This window comes from Pseudonaja textilis, chromosome 2 (genome assembly GCF_049901715.1).
Source record: "Pseudonaja textilis isolate UNSWEBS1 chromosome 2, rPseTex1.2, whole genome shotgun sequence".
NCBI lineage: Eukaryota > Metazoa > Chordata > Lepidosauria > Squamata > Elapidae > Pseudonaja > Pseudonaja textilis.
Genome location: NC_141991.1, coordinates 32,172,120 through 32,198,962, shown reverse-complemented (window position 1 = coordinate 32,198,962; position 26,843 = coordinate 32,172,120). Strand labels below are relative to the sequence as shown.

The 26,843-nt window shown below is 41.5% G+C and overlaps 1 protein-coding gene across 1 annotated transcript in view; it reads left to right on the top strand.

The window, feature by feature from the left end:
- Positions 1-2,023: 2,023 nt before the first annotated feature.
- Positions 2,024-26,843, top strand: part of FRMD4B (FERM domain containing 4B) — a 236,349-nt gene continuing 211,529 nt past the window's right edge. The window contains exon 1 of the mRNA XM_087923650.1: positions 2,024-2,503. The gene's annotated coding sequence lies outside the window, so the exon portion shown is untranslated. The remainder of the gene's footprint in view (positions 2,504-26,843) is intronic.

The following is a 26,843-nucleotide window of genomic DNA, read 5'->3' as shown; positions in this document are numbered from 1 at the left end:
AGAAAACCCCAGCCACAGAATCATCAGAGAAGCCATAGAGATTGAAAAAAGACTAGAAAGCATGAATAGAAGAGATGATTCCACCAGACTGTCAATCATTTGGAAGCCTGCACTCACAAACAAAAAAATCTCCACACCACAAGCCAGGCAAACACCTGGGCACAAACAGATCCCCCCTGATACCTCCAGCTCAAACACACTCCAACCAAGCACCCAGATGAAACCTAGCTTCCTAACTAATGATAGCCATCCATTTACCCGGAGCCAAGCTGCACTAAAGGCCTCCAATAAAGTAACACAATGTTGACAGCCAATCAAGATACAAAAAGTGCCAAAAAGCAGACAGAACATATTAGAAACACCAATCAAGCAGAACACAGTAAACTCCAAGACCAATAAACACAGACCAAGACTCCCAACCAATCAGGATGAAGAAAAAACCATTCTGGCACAGCAATAGGCTGCCCCAAATTTAAATCTGAAACCACTGTAAAAGTCTGACTCACAGATGAACACTATACAGAAGCCTGATGATGGCAGATGAGATTCTTCCGAAACGTTGCTACAACTTTAAAAGCACAACTACAATGACGTGGGAAAATACCCGAACAAAGCCGAATGCCATACACCTAAGTACCCACGAAAACTTAAGAAAAAATATATATATACACATACACACACACACACACACACACACACACACACATGCATTGAATTCAAATTTTGCAAGCCAGGTCTTCTCTCACCTCCACAAGGAGGCACCAATTGGTTGATCTGCCCAAGGCAACAAATGGTATTTGTTGATTTTCAGAGGGCATTTGCAAAGTTTCCTGAGACCATAGCAGGCAGCTGTGTTGAAAGCCTAGCCAATCTCTGGAATATGAAGTAGCGGTTTATGCGGTTTATGCTGGTATTTGACCATAATAAAGATTTGATTGGAGGCGATAGAGCAGCCTCTGCCTGAACACCAAGCAGGAAAATGCTGAAATGTCCTTTGTTATGGAGGAGATCCAGCATTAGCTTTTGGCAATGGTCCTTTCCCAGAAGGAGTTGGATCATAATCTAGGATTCACAGCAGGTAGAAGTTAAGACCAGGAGGGCATTGGCTTCAACTGATGCACTGACCATGACAGTTCCTGGAAAAGAAGTCACTGCCACACTGACACACACCATTATCATTGTCATCTCTCAAAAAAACTAATGTAGTGTGCTGTTCCCACATCAGACCAAATCTCAGATTTCTTAATTAGATTTTAAATGGAACCCAGCCTTTTGTGCAAGTCCAGCTTGAGAGGTGTTTCCCAACTATATCCATCTGCACTAAAAAGAAATTCAGGCTTTCTGCTTCCAAAGTATACAACCTATTGCTAAAGTATACCATCCCTTCAATATTGCAAGAATGCAAGTCATTGTCAGAGTCTAAATATCTGGATTTGAAATCTGATCCTTTTTTTCCCCCACATTCTAGCTCAGCCTCTCTGGTCCTGGGACTTGTAGATTTGTAGTTCGAAGCCTCTGGAAGGCCAAGGTTGAGGAAGACTAGGACTACTCCTGTCACACAAAGCAAAGGATGGGATTGTAAATCCCAAGAAAGTCTGCATGGGAGAACGTTCAAGTTCTAGTTGAAGTCGAGAGACCCGCCCTATACAGCTTTAGGACTTATGTCAAACATCGGGAGATCAAAAAATGGGCCGCTATCCCACGTTCCATCGGCTACTACAGCTTCCAACGAATACGGTGGGACACACCTTACTCCATGCATGCTCCCACCGTGTTGACACGCGTGGACCGAAACCACTGGAAAGTGCGGCACTTGAGGAAACAGGCACGTTCAACAGGCAACGCTTCTTTCAAACAAGCTAGCAAACCGAGAGGTCACCGAGCCAGTCTCTCCTTCTGTGTGTACACACACACACACACACACAGAGAGAGAGAGAGAGAGAGAAAGACAGACAGACAGACACACACACCCCCACACACACCCCTCCCTCCGCGTCCGCTGCGGGACACCAATAGGAAGCAGGGTGGAGTCATTCAAACGGCAAGCCGCTGGGAGCCTATCAATTCCCCAGGCTCCGCTTGCTGCCAGCCCGGAGCTTCTGCGGGACCCTTTCCCGGCCACTAGAGCCCTCCCTCCCGTCGCTGGCTCGGGCTATATACCATGCCTAGCCCGGAGCATCGGCGTGTCAGAAGGGACTCGGGTTGGCTGGCTATGAAGGACGCCGCTGCCGAGGGCGAGTGCGGGAGACCCGGGCAGGGTTGCCCGAGCCAGAAGGGTCGCAAAAGCTTTCGCAAGAACCGGCGCAGCCGCTTGCCAGTCGCCCAGGGCGCGCGGGTCGGAAGAGCCGCCTAAAGCTCCGGGCCAATCGCGGGATCCGGCCAGCCAAGGCGAACGGACCGGTGCTGGCGGAGTTTGGATCAGCAGGGCGAGACATCAGGGAGTCGGCGGCTGCCGGGAGCGGAGAGGGCTTGCCTGCCTGCCTGCCGGAGGAAGAAGGCGAAGGTAGGCGCTCGCCGGCGTGGGGGAGTGCGCGGCTGGGTGGGACGCATTGTTGTCTGGTCCAGCTAAGGGTGCGGAGGACGCGCCTCTTGTCGGTCGAGGCATCGGCTGCCTTCCCTTCTCCCTCTCTCTCCCCCGTCCGTCTTTCTTTGCATCGGGGAAAAAGGAACGGAGCGGGGAAGCGAGGCGGATTGCCATTAATCAGTTGCCCGGCTTCCAGCGGGTTGGCTGGACGCCTCCCCAGCGCTCCCGCCCAGTGGGAGCAGCGGCGGCGGCGGCGGCCGCAGCACCAGCAGGGGCTGGCGCCTGGGTGTATGGCGGAGACACCCACAGCCTTCTCCGGGTCGCTGGTTCTCCCCAAACATCGCGAATTTCCCCCCTTTTCCAGGCGGGTGGCGGGAGCGTCTGAGAATCTCCCTAGTCCAAGCCGAGGGGAAGGGTAGAAATCCCGTCTGCAGAGCATCCCTAGGCTCTACTTTAACCCGGCGGGAAGTTTGAGGGAGGTGGTTGCATCTTTTCCCCGGCTTCTCCGAGCTTCGTTCCCCCGCTTTCACTCCTTCAGTTGGAGACAATTGCACACACACACACACACATACGCACACACACCAAAGAATCCCAGACAGACAGACAAGCAGCTTCCCCACCGCGGGCTTTGTTCTTAACCGGCAGCGGGCAAGGAGAGAGAGAGAGAGAGGCGGCGGCAAGGCTGCCTCTTGCCGGCGAACAGGCAGGAGCTTGGCCGACCGAGGAAAGGTGCCCCGAGGCTGGGATTCAAGGCGCGCTTAACTAGGCGAGGAACTTGTGCGGACCCGCCGGGGCGTGGGAAGTGAGGGGAAAAAAACGCGCGGGCCGGAGACGAAGCGTGCCGAGCTGTCAGCGGAGCTGCTCGAGCTGGCGAGGGAGATCTGTGGGGGCGACGCGGCAAGATCCCGGAGCGGAGGGCGGATTTCCGGGGCGCGTGTAAGGGAACGCGGGGCTTTGATCTGGTGATTCTGGGGTCGGCGGCCACGAGGGATTGGCGAGGATGGCCGCCGCTTGATTTCCCTCAGCTCCGAACTGGGTTTGATGCCCAGCACGCCTCTTGCTCGGCTGAAGAGAATGTAAACCAACAAGGAAAGGAAAGTGTCTGAATTAGGGCAGGCAAAGACAAGAATTCCCGCTTGAGGGAGAAACCCGATGGATTTCAATTGAAGTATTTTCGCCTTGTCTTCGTGGCAGGCAGCTGCCCCTAATTAGGGATGCCAACTAATCCAAGATATCTTCATCCATTAATTGGCCATTTTTCTGGGATAATTGATCCCTGGGCCCCAACAACTTGTTGCCTTGGCACTCGAATTGTATTTAACCAGGGTTGTCTAAAGCACTTTCTCAAACTTGGCAACTTTTTAAGATGTGTGGACTTCAACTCCCAGAATCCCCTAGCCAGCTGACTCTAGAATTCTGGGAATTAAAATCCATATAGGTAGTCTTCCGACTTACAGGTAAGACCAACATTTCTGTTGTTAAGGGAGTTTTGCCCCATTTTACAACCTTTCTTTTCACCGTTGTTAAGCCAATTGTTGCAGTTGTTAGTAACCGGGTTTTTAAGTGAATCTGGTTTCCCCCATTGACATTGCCTGGCGGAAAGTCTTCAAAGGTGATCCCATGACCCCAGGGCACTGCAGCTGTCATAAGTATGAACCAGTTGGCAAGCGTCTGAATCTTGATCACGTGACCATGAGGATGCTGCAAAGGTTGTAACTGTGAAAAATGGTCATAAGTCTCTTTTTTCAGTGCTGTTATAACTTTGAATGGTCACTAAATGAACTATTGTAAACCGAGGACTGCCTTTACTTCAGAGGGCAGCTGGTAAAAGCAACCTGAGCTGATCTACTGATTTAAATGAGTACATGGGTAAAAAATAATAATAAAACTCCCTATATGTCTAAAGTGGCAAGCATCTTCTGTTTTTGATTTTGCTGAAGTTTGCAGTAACCAATAAAATACCTTTAAAAATTCTTCTTTCCAAAATTGCTTCCCATCTACAAAATTGCTTCCCATCTTACTTCCCATCTTTAAATGTTTTAAAAATCACACGCATTCAAAGTACGCTGCGTTGTTAATAAAAAATAATTACAGTCAATGAATTGAGCAATTAAGCAAATAGAAGAAGGGAAAGTCTTTTGAAGTCCAGAAGGGCCACAAAACTTAGGCCTGGAAGTTTCCTCAGTCATGCTTAAAAGAGAAGTGCCAAAATCAGAGAGACTCAAGTTAATCAGTGACTTAATCATAGAAGGGGCTCGTCCTGGTTACTGTGCTGAATTATTTATTTTTCCACTTGCATGCTGCCTCAATTAGAAAATACACTGAACTAGCCTCAATTAGAAAATACACTGAACTAGCCACTGAACTTCCTTGTTCTACAAAGATGCTGTTCATTTATTTTAAAGAATAAGTTCTAAGTTCTGTGACATGAATGATGCTTGGAAATCATGGGAAGCAGTGAAAGAGTTAAAATGAGGCATATCCTCTTATATACTAATTGAGTTCCCACTGGCCAAGAAGGACATTCTCCTTAGTTTAATAAATAGGATTGACTTCTAAATATACATGAAGAGGATTGTACTGTTAGGACTGTGATTGAACCTAAATGAATGTAAAGCTCAGCTGCTTTATCTGATTTGCTAGACCAGTGAATTGTTCTCTGTTTTATTCTTCTGCAAAGATTGGATAAGCCCAGGAATAATTTTCTTCTGAATTGGATCCTCTCACAGTATCTAATTTGGTAGACTGTTTCATGTTGTCCGCTCTACTGCCTTTTCTTTGTGGTTTCACCCCATTTCCTCTCTGGTTTCCTAGAATAGTCCCTTTTCCTGCATTATATATATTTTTTTCTGTCTGTGTGTCTGTTTCCTCTCTTTGTGCTTTTCTATGGTATCGCTTTCCTGATAATGTGTTCCTATTGTAATTCCATTCCTGCACACCCAAACTATCCTTCTTCAGGATCTCTACCTGATTTCAGCCTCACAACAGCCTTGCAAGGAATGAAGGCTGAATGATAATAAGACTTTTATAGAGAATGTCTGGTTCAGGAACTATCTGAAGTTTAAGTTTGGGTTTAATCCAAGAGAAGGGGATAAAAGATTATCATCTTAATTTGATTTCTTGTTTGCTGGCGTCTAGATCACCCAATATGTATAGTTTCCTGGGTGGCTTCAGAGGTGGTATTCAGACAGTTCTGACAGGTTCTGGAGAACCGGTAGCAGAAATTTTGAGTAGTTTGGGAACCGGTAAACACCACCTCTGACTGGCTCTGCCCCCATCTATTATCTGCCTCCTGAATCCCAGCTGATCAGCTGGGTCTTCTTTTGTTGCCCTGCACAGGAGAATGGAGCTGGAAAGCAGGTTAGTGGAGTGGAGGGAATAAGATTTTGCAGTAATCTTCCCCCAGGAGTGGGGAAGGAATGGAGATTTTACAGCATCCTTCCCTTGCCATGCTCATCAAGCCTCGCCCAACAAGCCAAGCCCACAGAGCCGTTAGTAAAAAAAAATTGAATACCACCACTGGGTGGCTTATACATCAATTATACAAACAATGTGCAATCACTCTATAGTTAAGATATCTAGTGAGGTTGAACAAGGAATGAATTGTGGCAATAAGAGCAATGAAACATTCCTGTTTTTCTGCCCATATTACTGTATATCTGTAGGCACTGTAGCTGTCCAGCAGCTCTCTTTAAGGTCATTCACTTCCTGCTGGGTACATATGAGCCACAGGTGTATTTGCAGATGCATTGTGTGGAATATTCTTAGCACCTAGTGGATGAACATTTGGGTTCACTTGGAGTTGGATTCTGACTAGGCAGGTCCTACTTTGTCTGGTTCTGTTATGCAGGAGGTGTTTCATACTATAACTCCACATGAAATAGGCAAGCTCTTGAGTTCCATCAACCTGAGATGTAACTAGTGACTTGTACTAATTGAAAATATAAGCAAGAAACCATTTGTTAGAAAAAATGTTACTTTTTATATTAAAAAGTAACATTTTTTCTAACAAACTGTTTCTTGCCTATATACTTTATATAAAAGTGATAAACAATACTCACAGAGCTTTGTGGAAGCCCAGATTCAGCACAGAATGAGTTTAGAACCAATTTAAATTATTCCTCTATTTTCTAATTAGCAGAAGTATTGGAGCTGGAAATAATTGCTGATGCAAAACAGGACTTTTCCATACATATTGGCTAGCTTTGCTTCTTGTAATCAAAGATTTGGATGATCACAATGAAGTATGATGGTTGTCCAATTGCCATATGTTTAACCTTTGGGGAAATTCTGAGTTAATTTGTTCCTATGCACAGTTAGGCAGAAATACCAGAATCAGACGTACCTAGATGTATATACAAAGGCACATTCCTTGTTAACAATACAAGTAAATGTATTGGAGTTCAATGGAGTTAGCTCTCAGGAAAATGGGTATAGAGTTGTAAGCTACATGGCTTACAACGGGGGTGGGCTGCTACAGGTTCAGGCAATCCTCTAGCTAAGATTCTGCACAGTTTGGTGAATCGGTAGATCCCACCCCTGGCTCCCCCTCACCCCACCCTGCCCCTCCCAGGACTCTCCTTGTGGCCCATTTTGGATGCCAGGTAAGTACAAGGCCTGTGCCGAGGCTTGGGGAGGGTGAAAAACTGGAAGTGGGTCTGTTTCTGGCCTCCAGAGGGCCTCTGGAGGCTGGGGAGGCCATTTTCATCCTCCTGGAGGCTCAAGGAAAGCCTCCACAGACTGGGGAGGGCAAAAACGACCAACACGCTGTGGTGCAGGAGGCTGACTAGGCCACACCCACCCAGCAACTGAACTGAAATTTTTGAAGCCCACCCCTGCTTACAACAGGGCTGTGCAAAGCTTCAGGGGAGCAACTTTACATGGATGAGGTGGGATAAGTGCATGGATACAGTCACCAGGAGTGGAGAACGACTCAAAAGTGCCTTGATCTCCTGGAGGGTGATAATTCCTGCTTAACCTTGTCTAAGCTCATATGTGAAGCTGATTGGGCCTGGTTAGTCCTTTTAAAAGAGATGATCTAGCAATAACAGGACATTAGTCACAACTGGGAAATTGGAACAAATGCAGGAGTCACAAGAACTTAGGTTTTTTTCCCTTTTGTGTCTGCAAGGTAAACTCAGCTTGAAGGAAACTAGACTTGACTTCACAATTCCTTTAGAATTCTTAGAGGTCCCTCATCTGCATAGAAGCATTCAAAGTAACCAAAATTTGAGTGAACTGATCATGTTGCACAGACAAACAAGGAGGGAAGACAATTCTAACCCATAGAGAAAGGGCCTTCAAACTTGGAAAGTGTAAGACTTCTGGATTTCAGCTCCCAGAATTCCTGAGCCAACATGACTGGAGGAGGAATTCTGGGAGTTGAAGTCCACAAGTCTTAAAGCTGTTCAGTTTGAAGACCCCTGCCATAGAGGTTGCCAAGCAGAATCCTGTTCTGGCCACAAGAGAGTTTCCATATCATGTGTATAAAAAGAAAATGTGGCGGGTTGATTTTTTTGTTCTTTAACATGATCGTGTACCACTTGTTCTTTCACTTGAATCTTTGCGAGCAAATATCAAGATCTGTTGTCATTATTGAGGTTTCTGACATTTCTTTGAGGTGTATGACTCGGATTGTGCCAGAATTAACTATGAAATGTTTCCATACTTTGGATTCACTTAGAACAGGGGTGCCCAATCCCTTGTCCATGCAGGGGCATCGGTCCATGGCATTGGGCCATGCAAACAAGCAAAGCCCCATCTGTAGGATGCAGGCAGCACATGAAATCATGCCGCCTCCAGTCTGCAGAAAAGCCTCTCTCCACAGAACTGGTCCCTGGTGCCCAAAATGTAGGGGGCCGCTCAGGGGTGAAATTCAAAAATTTTCCCTACTGGCTCTGTGGGCATGGCTTGGTGGGCGTGGCTTGATGGGACTCAGTCTCTAAAAGGAAGAAGCCGGGCGGGCGTGGGGGTTGGACTTAAGATAGCAAAAAAAAAAAAAAAAAAAGCTACCCTATGCCCAATAATTCTCCCTTTGCTTATAATACCTCTTAATTTTGCATACTGATGAGCACCAGTAAAATGGTTCTGTCACTGATGGCACAGTACAGAAGGGCAAGGAGAATGCTTAATTAAAAAGAAATGTTAAATCAAATGCTGCTGCTATAGGCCAAACTAAATGAAAGGTGGGAGTGGTGTTGCTAGAATTCTTGATGAATTTTTATTTGGTTAAAAGGAAGGGATTTGAATGAGGATGGGAATGAAAATGCCAGTAAAGAGAGTTTAAAGCTCTTTCTGATGTGTTGTTGTTCCAGAATTTCTCCTTTGATGGCGGGCAAACACAGAATCTGCTTTTGTTCTTATAAGCTGATTTGCTTGAGGGTGCTATCCCATTTGGGGTACTCTCAGGGGCAAAAAAAAGTCAAAATGGCACCTTCAACTGCACAATTGAAGCTTCAAAACTCTTTTTTGATATGACTTTGATTGCATGATTGTAGCAGTCCCTAGCTACCCTGATCAGCATTGGCCTTATTGAAATAAGAGTTAAGTGTTTATTCAAGTGGCTTTTATCATATTTCTTTACTTATGAGGCAAAAAGATCTTCAGACAGTTCTGACTATAGATTTTCCCAAGTCAAATCTACTTTGGCTAGGTGTTTTCTTTGCTTTCACAGCACTGTGTTTAAATACAGTTGTGGAGTTGGAATAAAATTGGACACACAGCAAACGTTTCTGGTGTTCTGTGTTTATAAAAGCTGTTGAAAGACAACTATAGCCCTTCTATGAAGACTGAAGAGGAAGTCTTGGACTGGATAGCAAATGGCTCAGAACCAAAATACGATTATATGTAGTGGCAGCATCTCTTCTTTGGAAACATATGACACTGGCTTCAGTGGTAGGATTCAAAAAATATTATTACTGGTTCTGTGGATGTGGCTTGGTGGGTGTGGCAGGGGAAGGATACTGTAAAATCTCCATTCCCTCCCCACTCCTAGGGGAAGGTTACTGCAAAATCCCATTCCTTCCCCAACCCACTAATCTGCTTTCCAGCTCCGTTCTCCTGTGCAGGGCAACAAAAGAAGAACCAGCCGATCAGCTGGGACTCGGGAGGCAGAGAATAGATGGGGGTGGGGCCAGTCAGAGGTGGTATTTGCTGGTTCTCCGAACTACTCAAAATTTCCGGTTCTCCAGAACTGGTCAGAATCTGCTGAATACCAACTCTGCACTGGCTTTTGCAGACTACAGTAGCCCATCCAACCAATTGGGAAGCAAGAATCATGTGATCAAATGTGACAGTCACATCCACCCCCATGTAATGCATACCTGCAGAGGATTTTTCTTTAGCATCAAACTGCTAACCACCAAATCTACCTCTTTTATTGCCAGGTGGTTTTTTAAAATGTTTTTCAAGTTCTCTTCATAAAATGCTATTTACAGGTAGCCTTCGACTTACAGGTAGCTCCTTTAATGACTGTTCAAAGTTACAACAGCACTGAAAAAACTTCAAACTTACTTCAAACTTTTCAAACTTACAACCATTGAGCATCTCCCCCCCGTGGTCATGTGATTGCAATTCAGCTGCTTGGCAACTAACTCATATTTATGACGGTCATGTGATCACTTTTTGCCCCCTTCTGATAAGCAGACTCAATAGGGAAGCCAGATTAACTTACCAACTGCACATTTAACAACTGTGGCAAGAAAAGTTGTCAAATAGAATGAAATTCACTTACCAATGTCTCACTTTGCAACAGAAATGTTGGCCTCAATTATGATCATTATCTGCATCAGAGGTGGTATTCAGCAGGTTCTGACCAGTTCTGGAGAACCGGTAGTGAAAATTTTGACCAGTTTGGAGAACCAGCAAATACCACCTCTGACTGACCCCGCCTCCATTTATTCTCTGCCTCCCGAGTCCCAGGTGATTGGCTGGGTTTTCTTTTGTTGCCCTGAACAAGAGAAAAGAGCTGGAAAGCAGGTTAGTGGTGTAGAGAGGGAATGGAGATTTTACAGTATCCTTCCCTTGCCACGCCTAATAAGCCACGCCCACAAAATTGGTAGTAAAAAAAATTGAATCCCACCACTGATCTGAATGTACAGTAGTTTTGATTCGGGACAAAGAACGCAAACAATATTAAAGTTGTAACCTTATTCTCTGGGCTTGGAGGCCATTTTAACTTCAGAAGATCCTGCCTTCTCCTAATCAGCCTTCTCAAAGTGCTTTTATCAGGTCCAGTAATTGCTAAAAGAGGACAACGTGACCAACATCGCCCGTCTTCCCGTCTGCTCTGCTGAATTGCTGTCAATGGTTACATAATGTATAAATCTGCCAGAATACTGAAAACAGAAAAGAGAATTTGTTCTGCCTGATAATTAAAATAAATCCTCTCCATTGTTTTGAAAGTCTGTTTGGAAACATAGCAGTGCTCTTGGTAATTATGTTTCCTCCCCATTTCTGACTTGTGTGCAGATTCTGTAGGCTAAATGACGAGTGATTCTTTCTCTCTGAATGTTCAGATAATAACGTAAATCCTCAGATAGCTTTGTTTCAATGTGGCAAGACAGAATGGTTGCTTGGATCCTATTTCCCTTTCTCTGCCAGAAATATTTTATCCAGCTTTCTTTTGTGTAATTTCATTTACCCTCAGCTGTAACTTAGATGTTTGGTTTTGTTCCATGCTTGTCGCATCAAGTTGTTCAGAATGAGTTGGAAGGCAGAGAAGTTGGAACCAGATGAATCTTTCAAGGGTGAATTTGGAAGTCAATCTCAAAGAGTCTTTGGAGAGAATGGCTGCAATTTCATGATTAGGATTGCTGTTTTTTAACACTTGAAATCTAAAGAATGAGGGTATGTTCAGCTGCTCCAGTTCCTCCATCAATGTGTTGGTGGATTAGCATTGCCTTGAAGGCAACAAAATTTGCAACAGGTCCAGATGAATAAAAAAATACTTTTAACTTCTATAAATCTCTTTTGCAATACAATATTATTGTGGGAAATTAAAATGGCAATTAATTTAATGGGTCCCAAAGTGGACATCCACAATAGGCCCCATTTAGAGTACTGGTTAGGACCTTGATACTGTTAGGCACATTAAGTTCTAATAAAGCTGATTTATTGTTTATGCCTACACATAAGAATCAACTAACAGCACTAATTGGTGCTAAATAAGAGTTAATGGAATTCAAGAGGGATTGGACTTAGACCGCTTATGGAAACATAACAACTCTAGGCTGATTACTCTTTTGACTCCACCCCAGACATTACAAATTTCCTATAGCTAAATTTATTTTTAATAGAAATTCTCCCTGTTCATAGTTGCACCCCAGGAAATTTTGACCTGCTATTCCTTTTCACATTATAACACAACATAATATGACATAACAATCCCTACTCACGGTCACTCATGCCCTAATCATTTCCCGTCTTGACTATAGCTACACGCTCTACATGGGGCTGTCCTTGAAGAGCATCCAGAAGCTCCAGTTGGTGCAAAATGCAGCAGCCCCCATGGTTTTGTGCAAACCTCAATGTGCACATGTATCACTTCTCCTGCAGGAGCTGTATTGGTTGCCGATTTGCTTTTGGGTGCAATTCAAGGTACTGGTTGTCCCCTTTAAAGCCCTTCATGACGTGGGACCTGGTTATCTGAGGAACCGTCTCTTGCTGGTCACACCTACCAGACCCACCAGAGCGGGGAGGCAAGGAATGTTACAGGTTCCATCCCTGAGGGAGATAACACCTGTTGGGACCCAGAAGAAGGGCCTTCTCTGTGGTGGCTCCCTCTCTCTGGAACATCATCCCCACAGACATTAGACTGGCCCCCGTTCTAATACTCTTTTGGAAGACGCTAAAGATCTGGTTCTGCCAGCAGGCCTGGGGAACACAGAGTGGGATGGAGCCCATTAAATGGCTCATACGATGTATTGTTGCCCGGGGCAGGGAGTTATTTTATTTTATTATATATGATTATTTTATTGGTTTTATTGTTTTTATATTCTTGAAAACTGCCTTGAGTTGCCATATGCAAATAGGTGGCAATATAAATATCATAAACAAACAAACAAACAAATAAATATTTCTCATTGCTTGGAGAAAACACCAGAAACTTATGAAAGCTTCATATGGTAATACAACCCAGAGCTACCAACTGAAGTATTTCCATTGAGTCTGGATTATACATTACAGAATGAGTCTGACTCTAAACCATTAAAAGGGAGGGGGCAATAAAATGCATTTAATAAGAAACACAACAAAGAGAAAAGCAAAAATTCATGTTTTTATTTTACTTCACCACAATAGACTGACACTCCCTAAATTTGATTCATCCCTTTACAAAGGCATCTGGGTAATTGCAACCACCATATCTTCAGGATGCAAATCCATAAATTAACTATGCATTGTGTAATTAAGGAAGGTGGGGAGGATTTGTGGGGGAGGGTTGTCTCCTCCATCTGGAACATTTCCTGTGGCTTTCACTGGATTTGAATATTTGATTGTTAGGCGGCAAGACATGAATTAAAAGTCTTTTGGTTTGTTTTAAGAAATCCATGAAGGTAGGAGGGCATTTCATTAAATGAACACTCAACAACAGATTTGCATTAATTTGTGCTGCTGAAAGCAATCAGCTCAAAATATTTAAACTTGCATGTTAAAATTTGGTTTTCTGAATTTAATTATTTTACAATATGATTTTTTTTAAAAAAATAGCAAGCCAGTTTAGTGTAGTGAGTAAGGGACTAAGCTAGAAACTGGGAGGCTGCTTTCGACTCCAACCAGCTGAATGACCTTGGACCAATCACACTCTCAGCTCTAGGAAGGAGGCAATGACAAACCAGTTCTGCAAAACCTTATCAAGAAAACCGTTGTCCCTTTTGAAGATCCAATCTAAGTTGGTCACTGCGACCCAAGATTTATTCTTTCAAGCTATTGGAGTTCCCTGAGGATGGGCTCCAGCACGAACCTGAAAGCTTGCAAGAATATTATACTGAGACACATGATCTATTTATTTTCATTGTTCCTTTTGTTTTGTTTTGATACAGTGCTAGAAATAGTGCTGGAACTTCCTTTACCAGAGTCACTGTGGATCTATTTTGGAGGTGTTTTGGCATTATTTTGCCTATGGTTTGATTCTTCCTGGAATGTAAGCTTTGAAACATGGCATCTTCAAACACTGAAATGAAGTTTATTATTTTTCCAAAATCAGTGACCAAGGAATGATGCAAAAGTTGTGCATCCTTATATGATGTGTGGTTTTGTTCTTTGGTTTTTCAGCTTAAAGATAGTTCTAACTGATGCTAAATTAACAAACCATGACCTTTTTTTGAGAATAAATGCACAACACTCCAGATGTTGTATAATTGCTACCACTATGGATAGACTGTGTATTTATTGAGAAGTAAGTTCTGTGGTATTTTATAGACTAATTGTAAAATATGTGGCAGTTTCTATGGCAAAATGGGCTATAGAAAACCTTTGGTTTGGGTGTTTCCCAGGGCTACCAGATCCATTTTGCAAAATTCTAGTTGACAACTACATGCTGTAGCTACATAGAATTAGTTGACTTTTAAGTCTTGGCTGCCATCTTATGATCCTCAACATTTTTGGAATTCAGACTGGCATCTGATATGTACATGCATATATCCACGTACTTCTATTCTTTTCAATGACACAGTTTAGTAGACATAAACATGGTCTACAAACCACAGTGGTTGAATTCATGTAATACACAAAATGAGATGACCTTCATTGTGGTTTACTGTGATGTAGGAAATCAGCCAGTGATTGTAGCAACTTTCCCCAACCTAGGCAACCTCTGGGTGTCCCCCATTCAAATTCCCCAAATTTAAAGTCACAGCCAAAATAGTGATTGAAGCTCAAATATCTGATTGGCCACATTATGGAAAGGCCAGTTTTTAATAGACAACAGGAACCAAATCTTTTTTCAATGCAACAAATGCTTAAATTTGACAACTCTAGTTCACTATCTCCAAAAGGGTAAAGGAAAAGAACGCAGGTATTTTGTGCTTGGGAGGAAAGAGTCACAGACTGTCCTCATTTTCCTGTTCTTCCTGTAGTTATTATTAGATTTTTGTTGACTTTCTGAGCAACGAAGGTGTCTGGAATACAGGATTTGTTCTAAAGGCAGGAACACTGTTTTCCAAAAGTTAACATCCTGCTTCCATTAATAAAGGATATCTAGCATGTCCAGAAAAAAAGGGCCATAAATCTTTTCATTACAATCTTAGCCATATTGTGATCACATGCAGCGGACAGTTATGATTTTAAGCTGGAGAGAAGCAGTATGCCATATTTTTAATGTTGGGCTGAACACAGGGATTTCATGCTTGGATGTCAGATGGAAAGGCTTAAGAATTAATGCGATATCAGTACATACCTCAACATTGCAGGGACCTAGGGTTCGACCTCTCCTCTCCCACCAAAACCATCTGGAACCAACCTCAGAGAAAGGATGTGAACCACCATAGCACTGTGATGACCCGGGGTGTGGCACAAAGACAACACAGACAGAGAATAAGTAGAGGTCCCTTTATTAGCTCCAACTTTGTCCCCAATGACCCGGTTACCTTCTGGTCTGAAGAAAAACTCTCCCACGAACCTGCACCAGCTGCAGATATTCCAGTCCAAACATTGTAAACTGAAAACTATAAACTATAAATCCAACAAGGCAAAATAAAGTAATAAATCTGGCAGAGCAAGATACAGAGGTCCAGAAATGAAATACCAAGGCAGTAAATCAAACCAGTTGGGTGGATGCCAGGAACTCATAACAGCAGCCAACACAAGATAAGCTCAATGTTTGTTCCCAACAAATGCCCCTCCCAACTGGTTCTCCTTTAAACTCCCTTCCCAGGTGTGCCTTGTGAAGGGAATCAGGGACCTTTCCTCCCTCATAAGCCATGCAACCCACGTTGCTCTCTTCTCCATTCTTCCCTGCATGCCCTCGGATGAAGAGGCGGTGGGCCTTGGTCTTCCTCTGTACCCCTTCTCCCTTGTTCTACCTCTTCCCTGCTCTGCTCAGCCTGACTTTGCCCTTCCCCAGTTTCCACCACAGCCAACCATGCCACTCCCCCGCTCCCTGACAGCTGTTCATCTTCCTTCTCAAATTCAGACTCTGGGGGCATGACAGCACATACTTCCTTCTCCCAATCCCCAAAACTGGTCCAAAAGGATACCATGGTTGACGGTGTCAAAAGCATTGAGAGCTCCAAGCGGACAATGGTTCAACCATCCCCATCCTATAAGGATATAGGCAAAAAAACAAACATCCATTTTATCAGCTACTCCCTGACAATAGGGAAGGTCTTTAAATTTAAATAATTTCTCCACTTCTCAATCTGCCTTTGCTAGCAGCAAAAAAAATAGAAAGGTGCATTTCATTACTACCTCGGGGCTTTTTTCCGTACGTATTTAAATTAGTTATATTATCTTACGCACCTGTAGCTTTGCAGAACGTTAACAGCCTCCTATAAAATCCTGGCAATTTGCACACCATGTGTGACCCTTTTGATAAAATAGTAGTTATAACATTTCCAGAACTGATCCTCTCTGTGCCAGTAGTATATTTTTAAACTGTGAAGATAAGTAGATCTCAAAAGCAGATTTCTCTGTGACTTAATGCCTTGCTTTGTTTATTTATTTAAATTGATTTATTTGGTGCCTTCTTCTTTTTTTTCATTTCCAAATTGATTCTTTTTTTTTAATAAAAAAGTTTTTATTTTTTAAGACAAACATATACAAACAATACATAAAAACATAGAACCATCTTCCATTTTATATGCATACAGTGTGTCAGTTGGTTATGAATCTTTCGTGCAATCCTTTCATAGTCGTCACTCAGTTTATATAAATTTCAAACTAACATTGTCAAACTAACATGCTTATTATATTTATTTATATTTATATTTATAGTATATTTATCAATTATTAATCATCCATGACTAAACTATTTATTCCATCACTTTATATGAGATATCCCAAATTTTATTTTAAAATTTATATTGTACTTTCATCCAATGGTTATATATGTCTACATTATATTTTATATCAATCTATTAAACTTCTATAACAAAATTATCTATTCTATTACATTACCATGTCTTTTTATCCAACCATTGATAAAACAAATCCCATATCATATAAAATTGTATATCTTCTTGTTCTCTGATTTCAAATGTCAATTTACTCATTTCAGCACAGTCCATAATTTTCTTAATAACTTCCTCCTGCATAGGTATTTTATCATTTTTCCAATTCTTAGCAAATACAATTCTAGCCGCTGTTAAAACATTTACAATCAAATATTTCAGCTCTTTATTGTATATTTCCGGTATGATTCCCAATAAAAAGATATCTGGTTTAAAGTCTATATGTTGTTTATCATTTTTCCCAACCACATGTGGATATTAGTCCAATATTTTTTTGCATCCGAGCATGTCCACCACATGTGGTAATATGAACCAGGTATCTGATGACATTTCCAACATTTATCCGATTTATTCTTAAACATTCTCGTAAGTCTCATCAGGGTAGATGCCACCTGTAAAACATCTTATACAAATGTTCTTTATATGCAGTTGACATTGTCATTTTATAGTTTTGAGACCACAATTTTTGCCATTTTTCTAAGTCAATCCCATATCCAAAAATTTTCCCCCAAGCAATCATTGTTTCTTTAACTTGTTCCTCCTCCAGTTTAAATTCTAATAAGTGTCCATAAAGTTCAAATTGATTCTTATGATGACATTGGAGACGCCACCAGTGAATCCTTAAGTGATGAGCTTTAGGAAAAGTGGGTTATTCAAGGCTGGTGAACAAATGCATTTTTGTTCCCTTGATACTTATTACTTGATATTCAAGTCTTTGTAGATGTAGAACACATGTATATAGTCTGAAGTTGAATAGATTTAAGGATGATGGGATCTAGATTTAATAATATTGAAAATTCAGCCAGCTAGAAATGGGCGAAATATAGCAGTTTGGAATGGGAAAGAAATATAAATAGCTGTAAAAAAATGTTCCATATGACCTTCCAGGCAAACTCTGAAATGTCTCAAAACAGTTGTTGGTGTAGAGAATATTTTTGTCACCTAGCATTGGCATTCTAAACTTTTTGGAGAGATAAAAAAAAGGACTCAGGAAAGAAATAGGATGTCAAGTTCCTCCCAATCTCTTATTAAGCATAGTACCTATAAAGCAGAAAATGCTTTTTTAAAAATCTTATAGGAATCAAGCAAGGCATCTTTGCACAAAAATCCTTGCTATAATACATTTTTAAATTAAAGATCAGGGAGCAGATAAACACTTCCAAGAGAGCTGATATCAGATAGGCTCACTTCTCAAAAGAAAATAATTCAATCAGGTTGTCAGGAATGTAGAGACAAAGCTAAGAAATGTAGGATCGGTGATGGGGTTTGCTTAAATCATTACTGGGCTTGTTGCTTCCTTGTGATGTTCTAATTTTTCCCCTGCATTGTCTTGATTGCAAGGTTTTTTTTAAAAAAATAGGGCGGGATGCAAATAAATCTAGATGCAATAAATATGTCACATTGTTTCTGGATAACAGTAAGAGATGCTGTCGCTTAGCAAAAATGGGATTGGTTTAACACCTGGTTTTCCAAAGCGGTGCCAGAACTACTTCCCTCAGTAGTTGCCAGCCTTCTCGAGCCACTTCGTTTTAAAAAAAAAAGGATGCTAATGATGATGATGATGGTGATGATGATGCTTTTATATGAAACTCGCATATTGCAAAGCACTCTGCTTTGAGCATCATCCTTATTTGCAAGACATCCAGTGAGTCTTAATTTTTATTTAGTTATTATTTGAAGCTATTTGGCTGTCTACCAACACGGTACGGATAAAATGATGGATGAGTGCAGCTCAGAGCTCTGGATATATGGCAACCTGTTTTTAAAAGAAGATAGCAGAAATGAGAAATGGTGGGGTTCACACTAGTAGAATAACAGAATACAGAGTTGGAAGTCTGTAGAGCAGCGGTGTCCAACCTTGGCAACTTTAAGACTTGTGGACTTCAACTCCCAGAATTCCTCAGCCAGCTTTGCTGGCTGAGGAATTCTGGGAGTTGAAGTCCACAAGTCTTAAAGTTGCCAAGGCTGGACACCCCTGCTGTAGAGATTCTCAGTCATCCAGGTCTTGGTTGTCCCAAAGGTGCTTTTTCAGGAGGCAACCGGGCTTTCTTGGTTTTTTCTTTGAAGACGTTTTGCTTCTCATCCAAGAAGCTTCATCAGCTCTGATGGAGTAGTGGGGAATGGAAGGATTTATATTCCTGGTCCTTTGCATCCTTTTAGAAGAGGTTTATCTGTACTTGGAGATTTATCTATAGAGATAAGCCTCCAAGTGCTTCAACAACTCGCTAAAAGAATGCAAATGACCAGCTGTCTGCAAGGAATATAAATCCTTCCATTCCCTGCTATCCTGTCAGAGCTGGATGAGAAGCAAAACATCTTCAAAGAAAACAAAAAAAACCAAGAAAGTCCATTTGCCTCCTGAAAAAGCACCTTTGGGACAACAGAGTTGGAAGATTTGGAAATCTTTTAGTCCAACCCCCTGCTCAAGCAATATTATTTAATGCTACTAACAGTAGTTTATAAAACTTGTGTGCCTCCCAACTCTCAATAATTCTGTTAGAGGGGATGGCAGGTAAACCAACAAACATCCTTTCAGAGATATCTACAAGGTATGGGGGGAAAAAGTCAAGATGGTGCAACAATGGTACAATAGAGGCTCTGTATATTTTTCATTGGGGCTACCATCTTGATTCGTTTTTAATCCACACTCTGCGTCCTGCCTGTATTATTTATAACTGGCTTTGTCTCCATGGGAGCTATTTTGCAAAAAAAAAAAAATACCCTCACTGAGTCCTGAATATGTTCTCAAAGCCTATTTTGACTATCAAAATATGAGGATGGCCTGGCCATCAATTTCATCTGTTTTCAAATAGGATTGGATTCATAGGGCTGGAAGTGACCTCGGAGGTCTTTTAATCCAAATACCTGGTCAAAGCAGGAGTCTTGCGCCATCCCAGTCAAATGATTGTCCAATCTATTTTTGAAAGCCTCCACAACTCCAGGAAGCAATTTATTTCATTGCTTAATTGTTCATATGAGCTGAATTGCTCATTGTCAGGAAATGTCTCCTTACTTCTAGGTTAAATTGACTTGATTTAAATCAAATCCACCCTGGTGTAAATGTTATTGCTATTCTGTTCAGGGCCAGTTGCTTGAGTGTAAGAAGAAGAGAGGCTGCAGCACCTATGCCCTGCATGTGGATTTTCCAGAGGCACCATTAAAGGATCCAATTCCTGGCTAAGGGAAGCTGGGAGAAGAAAGTCAAAGCCTCTCCTCTGACTCAGAAGGGATCTTCTTATAACCTGGGTTCGTGCACTGTGCAAAACCATGCTTAAGTATGGTTTGTTAAATAAACCATAATGGGCTGAGTTTGCACAATAATTCCCCAGAGGATTGCTTGAATCATCTTGACAGGGTGCTTCCCACTAATTTCAGATTACAATATCTCATAAATATTATTGAGCTCCTTGGCCCAAGAAGCTTACAAGAGGCATGATGCTTCAATTAGCTGGATGTGACATAGCTTTTTGACCATGAATGCAGCGAATTGGAAAGTTGACAAGTTGCTTTGCATGGCTATAAACTAGCGTTTTTCAACCTTGGCAACTATAAAGCAGATGGACGTCAATGCTGGCTGGAGAATTCAAGGAATTGAAGTTCACCTGTCTTAAAACTGTCAAGGTCAAGAAACACTGATATAAACTATCAACAGAATTCCCTGGCTGTACGCAAATATCTGTACTCGAATGCATTTATTTCTTTAGAAATTAAGGCAAGGAGAAAATCCTTACTAAATACAAATCTTCTGCTTCTGTTATAAAAACCCTGTAATGAGTTAAATGAAATGGCCTGGAACAATGGCTCTCGGAAGTTATGTTGCACTCATAAAAATCCACATCAGAGATGAGCTTTTCCTCCAAGGTCATAACCCAAGGCTGAAATTGGGATTTCCAAAATTAGAATACTTCGCATAAAAGTGCAAACATCCATTTTTGGCAGCAATACTACTAGTTAGCATCCGATTCAGGCTGCTTCAGATTAGGATAGATGAAAGCCATTGGAAGATGTTTACAGAGGGAAAGAGACACATTTAGAAGTCTTCCAACTATCCAGATCCGTCATGCATGAGAAAGAGCAGGCTTGTTTCTCAGTGATTCAGAGGGCAGGGCTAGAACCAGGTGGTACTAATGACAAATCTGTTGCACTATTATGAGCTTGGTTATCTTTGGGGGGAAGATTAAAGCAAATGCTGGAGGACAGCAGCCAGCCAGGAAAACTAATTGTACTCTATCCTGCAGAGTCAAGGAAATGGGAGTGCTTAGCCTTGGAACAGAGAGAAGTGGGAGAAGATACGGTAGCATTCTTCAAATACCTAAAAAGAGATCAAACAGATGGTTCAGACTCAAATTCTATCACTCTGGAGTACAGAACATATAACTATGGACCTCAGTTTCAAGATGGCACTTCCCCTTTTAATATTACAAGCAAAAAACAAACAAACCCCTACTTAGTGCTTATAACAATTGACAGCAAAACCAGTAACACCAAAAGAAGTAGAGAGGATGATCACTCTATCCCTTTTTGCCTGTTGCCCTTCTACACAGCTACCTTCTTTTTGCAGTATCCTGAGCCATGGTGGCGCAGTGGTTAGAGTTCAGTACTGCAGGTTACTTCTGCTTACTGCAATTTGGCACTTAGAATCTTACCAGGCTCAAGGTTGACTCAGCCTTCCATCCTTCTGAGGTTGGTAAAATGAGGACCCAATTTGGTTGGGGACAATATGCTGACTCTGTAAACCACTTAGAGAGGGCTGTAAAAACACTGTAAAGTGCTATATAAGTCTAAGCGCTGTTGCTATTGCTATCCTCTCTTTAGGATTTTAGCTCTATCTTTTAGGCTTTTAAGTTCTTTTTGTGTAGATGTGGACAACCTGATTGTGTGGAACCCTTCATGCAAATTGGTGTTCAGCTGTAAGCTTCCTCAGTGCCTAGGTCCATGCCAATGTGTAGATGGGAGGTTAATAGTGTGTTCAGAGCTACTGTTGGAGCTCTTGCAGGCTGCATAAAGGGATCAAGAGACAGAAGAATGAACAGACTTCCTTGAAGCATAATCCTGTAGGACCTTAGTTGTTGGTAATAACTCAACCAGGTAGGCTTATATGGAGCAGCAGCTCTTCTTCTTTAATATTTCACTGCTAGTATCAATGTCTGGCTTGTGGTTTCTTCTAGCCTTCTCTATTTTATGGGCTGTAATAACACTGTGATCCCAAAACCCAATTTGTTACACAATTAGTTTGATTCAGTCACCTCTAGTGATGAATTTGTTCTTCTTTGCTTTATCTTTTAAAAGCTGGTTGTTTGTCTCTACACTGTACCATCTTCTCTCTCTCTCTTTCTCTCTCTTTCATCTCCTTGTCTTTCTTCTTGGCCGTGGTATTAATTTTCTATTTATTCTTTTGTGGATTCTCATTTCAGCCTCTCCTACTTTCTCTCTTGGATGGGACACAAACCATTTTGGTTTTTAGCACAAGACTACTTGGTCTTTTATCTAGTTTGAAATTTTCCCCTCACTTAAAACCCAAACAATCTGAAACCATGACAATTGTCTGTCATATTAATCTTACTTTTTCATTATAATGTTCAGTTTCCACTATTCTGCAACCAGAGATCCAAAAAGGAAGTACCAAGAAACAAAAACCCAACAATTCAGTACTAAATATGAATTGAAGTTTACCATGTTCCCCCCATTAACTCTCCAGCTGTTCCGCTTGAACTGTTCAGTGGGGAGGTTTAATACATGTAATTGCTTCTAATGCATTCCATATCTCAGAAGGGGCATCAGAAATTTCAGCTGGGCTGAGTCTCCTCGGTTCTAAGTGAATCTCAGCCAGTGACAATTCTAAATTTAGAAGACCCATTTTGCATCAAGTTTATTTTTGTAATTTGTATAAATACTGGGTATTTGCATTTCTTAAAAAAAAAAACACATAATATATCCTAAAATTGCTAGTCATAAATAGAGATGGTTTATCAGCATCTCTAAATGCAACACAGTAGAGTAATTGCAAATGTTAGAGGTCCATTTTTCTTCTTACTAAGAATTAGAAAGGCCATACATTTTCAGTATGGGGCACGGTGGCTCAGTGATGAAAGATGCTAAGTTTGTCTGATGAAAAGCTGATAGCCACGTTTTGAGACCTGAGTGCTGCATGATGGGGTGAGCTCCCATTATTTGCCCCAGCTCCTGCCCATCTAGCAGTTCAAAAGCATGGAAATTGCAAGTAGATAAACAGGTACCACTTCAGTGGGAAGGTAACAGCGCTCTATGTGCTGCAGCATATAGCCATGCCAGCATGATCATGGCAGTATCTTCAACAACGTTGGCTCCCTTAACTTTCTTCAACCCTTGATATGCTGTTCTTACTAAAGTGTAACCTAAATTTAACCATTCCTGAAACTCGGCAATGATTCTGTTATTCCAGGGATAACTGGAATTGTTAGATGCATCACCCTTTTCAACCAAAACGCTTCCATCATAGTGTAGAATAGTGGAGGGATTACAGCCAGTCCACAACTTAAGACCATAGATGGGACCAGAATTTCCATTGCTAAGTAAGGCAGTCATTAAATAATTGCACCTGATTTTATGATTCCCCCCCCCCAGTTGTTAAACATATCTCTGTTAAAGGAATAATGTGGTTGATAAGTGAATCCAGAGTCTTCCATTGACTTTGCTTATTGGAAGCTGGCAAGGTCACATATGAAGATCACATGACCCTGGAGCACTGTGTTCCTTTCCATTTTTTCCTCCCACTATTGTTATGTACATCAAAGGATTAAGGCTGCATAACCAAAAGTCACTTCTTTTACGGCTGTTCATGTGAATAACCGCACTTATGTTTTCTATGGTTTGGGAGAGTTTTGTATATAAATGTATAGATACACATTAAAAGATAAAAGTAAATTATGCATTGCCTGTTGTTGGCAGCTCTCTTTCTCTTTTCTTTTGCCTGTCCTTTATCCTAGCAATTGCAAGAGTAAGAGCACTTGGATTTATATGCCGCTTCACAGTGCTTTCCAGCCATCACTAAGCAGTTTACAGAGTCAGCATAATGCCCCCAACAATCTGGGTCCTCCTTTTACCCACCTCAGAAGGATGGAAGGCTGAGTCAACCTTGAGCTGGTCAGGATCAAACTGCTGGCAGTCGGTAGAATTAGCCTGCAATACTGCATTCTAACCACAGCGCCACCATGCCAAAAACCTATTTATGTTAAATAACTATTTTGGTGTTTGCTGATTTTTAATAAATACATTTGGAGGCCTATTTTTGCTAGCTGAAATGAGCAATGTGTCTGCTTGCTCAGATCTGGATTTAGGGAGAATATACAGGGAGAATGCTGGGCACAAACAAAAATGGAAGTTACCAACCGTAATTTCTCCAATAGGAAAAAGTAATTGATTTCTAAGTAATCTTAAATCTGATTTATACATTGTACTAAGCCATAATATAGTTTGTCTGCTTTTGGCTTCATATGATATGTGACTCCATTCATTCTATCTTAGTGTCATATGTGAAGCAGATCATTGAACTTTAATGGCCAAAAACTATTATACAGCTTTGGAATTGGAGATGGAGAAGCGTCCAGAAGCAAATGGCGGAAAAGGAGAGCTAATACGTTCTTTGTTTTATTAGGAATTAGATGGAGATCCTGCAGTGAAACCGTCTGGCTTGTAATAAAAAAAGACTGAGGCTACTTTATGACCAAATTAATTCTCCCCTCAGTTACCTTCTTCTTGGATAATTGCAGGAATGAGATTTTGTTCTTGTGGGATTGTGCGATCAGATTTTGTGATGGTGTATGTGTTTGGTAAAAGGCTATTGTTCTGTCCTCAGCCTTTTTAGTTTTTTAGAACAAGGCTAGAACACCTGTGACTTGCAGCCTGCTAAAATCTGCATAGAAGTCTACAAGTAGGTGGTTCAGTATCTTATATGAATATGTATGATGCTTACATTATGCTTTTTGGCTTAGTAATATGTGTTTGCCACCCTTCTATAGCTTCTTCATCAAATATGCCAATAAATTATGGATAAGTATGAAACATTAAGCCGGTCAATATAAGGAAATTCCTTATATTTCTAAAGTCATACAATACACCTTTCATGCCATTAATGCTACATAAGTGATGGAATGTAATGCTATAAATATGGATTTCCATGCAAGGACGGGTGACATCACACATACAAACACACACACACACACATGTATCACAGGGAAATTACATCATGATGTGATTTGCCTCTGTTGGGTTGAGTTGCATAATTGGCATCATTTGCCTGGTGTCACTGTAGGTTGCCCTGGATACCTTTGACTATAATTGAACAAGATGTCTTGGCCAGGCTTCTTTCTTTGATGTCCATGGGCATGGCAGAGCAGCAGACAGAGGTCAAATGTTCCATTCATGAACCAGATTGTGAATGGAAAGCTGCTTTTTCTAGGTAGGCCTTTAATGGAGGAAATGAGAATCTTTCTGGTGGAGGGGAAAACCCAGCTGAGGAAATGCACAGGCAACCAATTGGGCAGGATACATAAAGATAACACAGTACAGCTGGAGGATATTCCATTTCTGTGGCTGTTGTTATCATACTGTGCATTTGCTTCCTTCCTTTTCAAAATCACAGTAAAGAAAGCTTAAGGTTCTGTTTTAAAAACACATTTTTCATACTCTCCCAACACTTCCACCAATAACAACAACAACAGCTAGACAGGAGATCAGATTTTCCTTTATGCATTGGCCACTTTAGATAGAGACTTAGCATCCATGGGGGTTTTTTAAGCTGCATTTTTCTTATTATTGATCAATTGATGGGACTTATATGACTGCCTATCTCATATGATGACTCTAACTGGCTTGCAACAATCCATAAAAAACATAGTTAAAAACAAAAGTGCCATTTTGTAGCTTCGTGAGGAGTGGGGGAACTTAATCTCTTCGGGTGGCCTTTAAAACCTTAAAATACTTGCCTTTAGAAGGTTTTTCAAAAAATGTTGTGGCCAAGAGAAATTAAGTTCCTATCAGAAGTGGATAAGAATACAAGCCAGGTTGCATATCCAGTTTTGGTCACCAAACTATAAAAAACATATTGAGATTCCAGAAAAAGTACAGAGAAGAGCAACCAGGATGATTAGGGGACTGGAGGCTAAAACATATGATAAATGGTTGCAGAAACTGGGCATGGCTAGTCTAGTGAAGAGAAGGACCAAGGGAGACATGATAGCAGTCTTCCAATATTTGAGGGGCTGCCACAAATAGGAAGGGGTCAAGCTATTTTCTAAACCTAAAGCACCTGAAGGCCAGACCTGGAATAATGGATGGAAACTGAACAAGGAGAGATTCAACCTGGAAATAAGGAGAAACATTCTGATAGTGAGAACAATCAACCAATGGAACAGCTTTGCCCTCAGAAGTTGCGGGAGTGCCATCACTTGAGACTTTCAAGAAGAGATTGGACTGCCATTTGTCAAAAAGGCAGGGGATTGGACTAGATGACCTACAAGCTCCCTTCCAACTCTGTAAAACTGTAATTAGTAATTACACTTTTGGAGTTCTGCAGCATATATGTTCTTTAAATGAATATATTACATTACATTACATTACATTAATAAATAATCCTCATACATTTTTTCCACATGCATTTGAAGCTGCAAATTCACACTTCCCCCTCCCCCCACAAAAAGGGCAAATACCAGGAGTTTGCAAGAGAAGAGAGAAAAAGGAAATAATGTTAAAGTAGAGTGAAGTGATTGTTCTGGGTTCAGTCTGTTTTGTGGCTCTTGTTCCGAGCCTCAGTCAAACGTTCTAACCAATCTGACTTTGTGAGAATTTCTGTTTTAATGACTTTCTATTCCTAGACAGAACAACTGCAACAAATAGTAAAGTGAGAAAGAATCTACTTTCATAGCCTACTGGGAAGGCTGAACATTATTTGAGTTAATTTCTCTACAGATAGTCCTCTTTAACCGGGTGCCTTCTAAGATTCAACAATGACAAATCCCAGGATTCACAATGAACATGCTGACTGGAGGTCTAGGAGTTTGGAGTCCCAAAACAGCATCCAATGGAGGGGAGGAAGATGTTCACATAACAACCTGGCAGACCTGTAGAGAAGGAGACAACAAGCCTCAGCTTGTATGGTGAGGAAGCATAGTTAACAT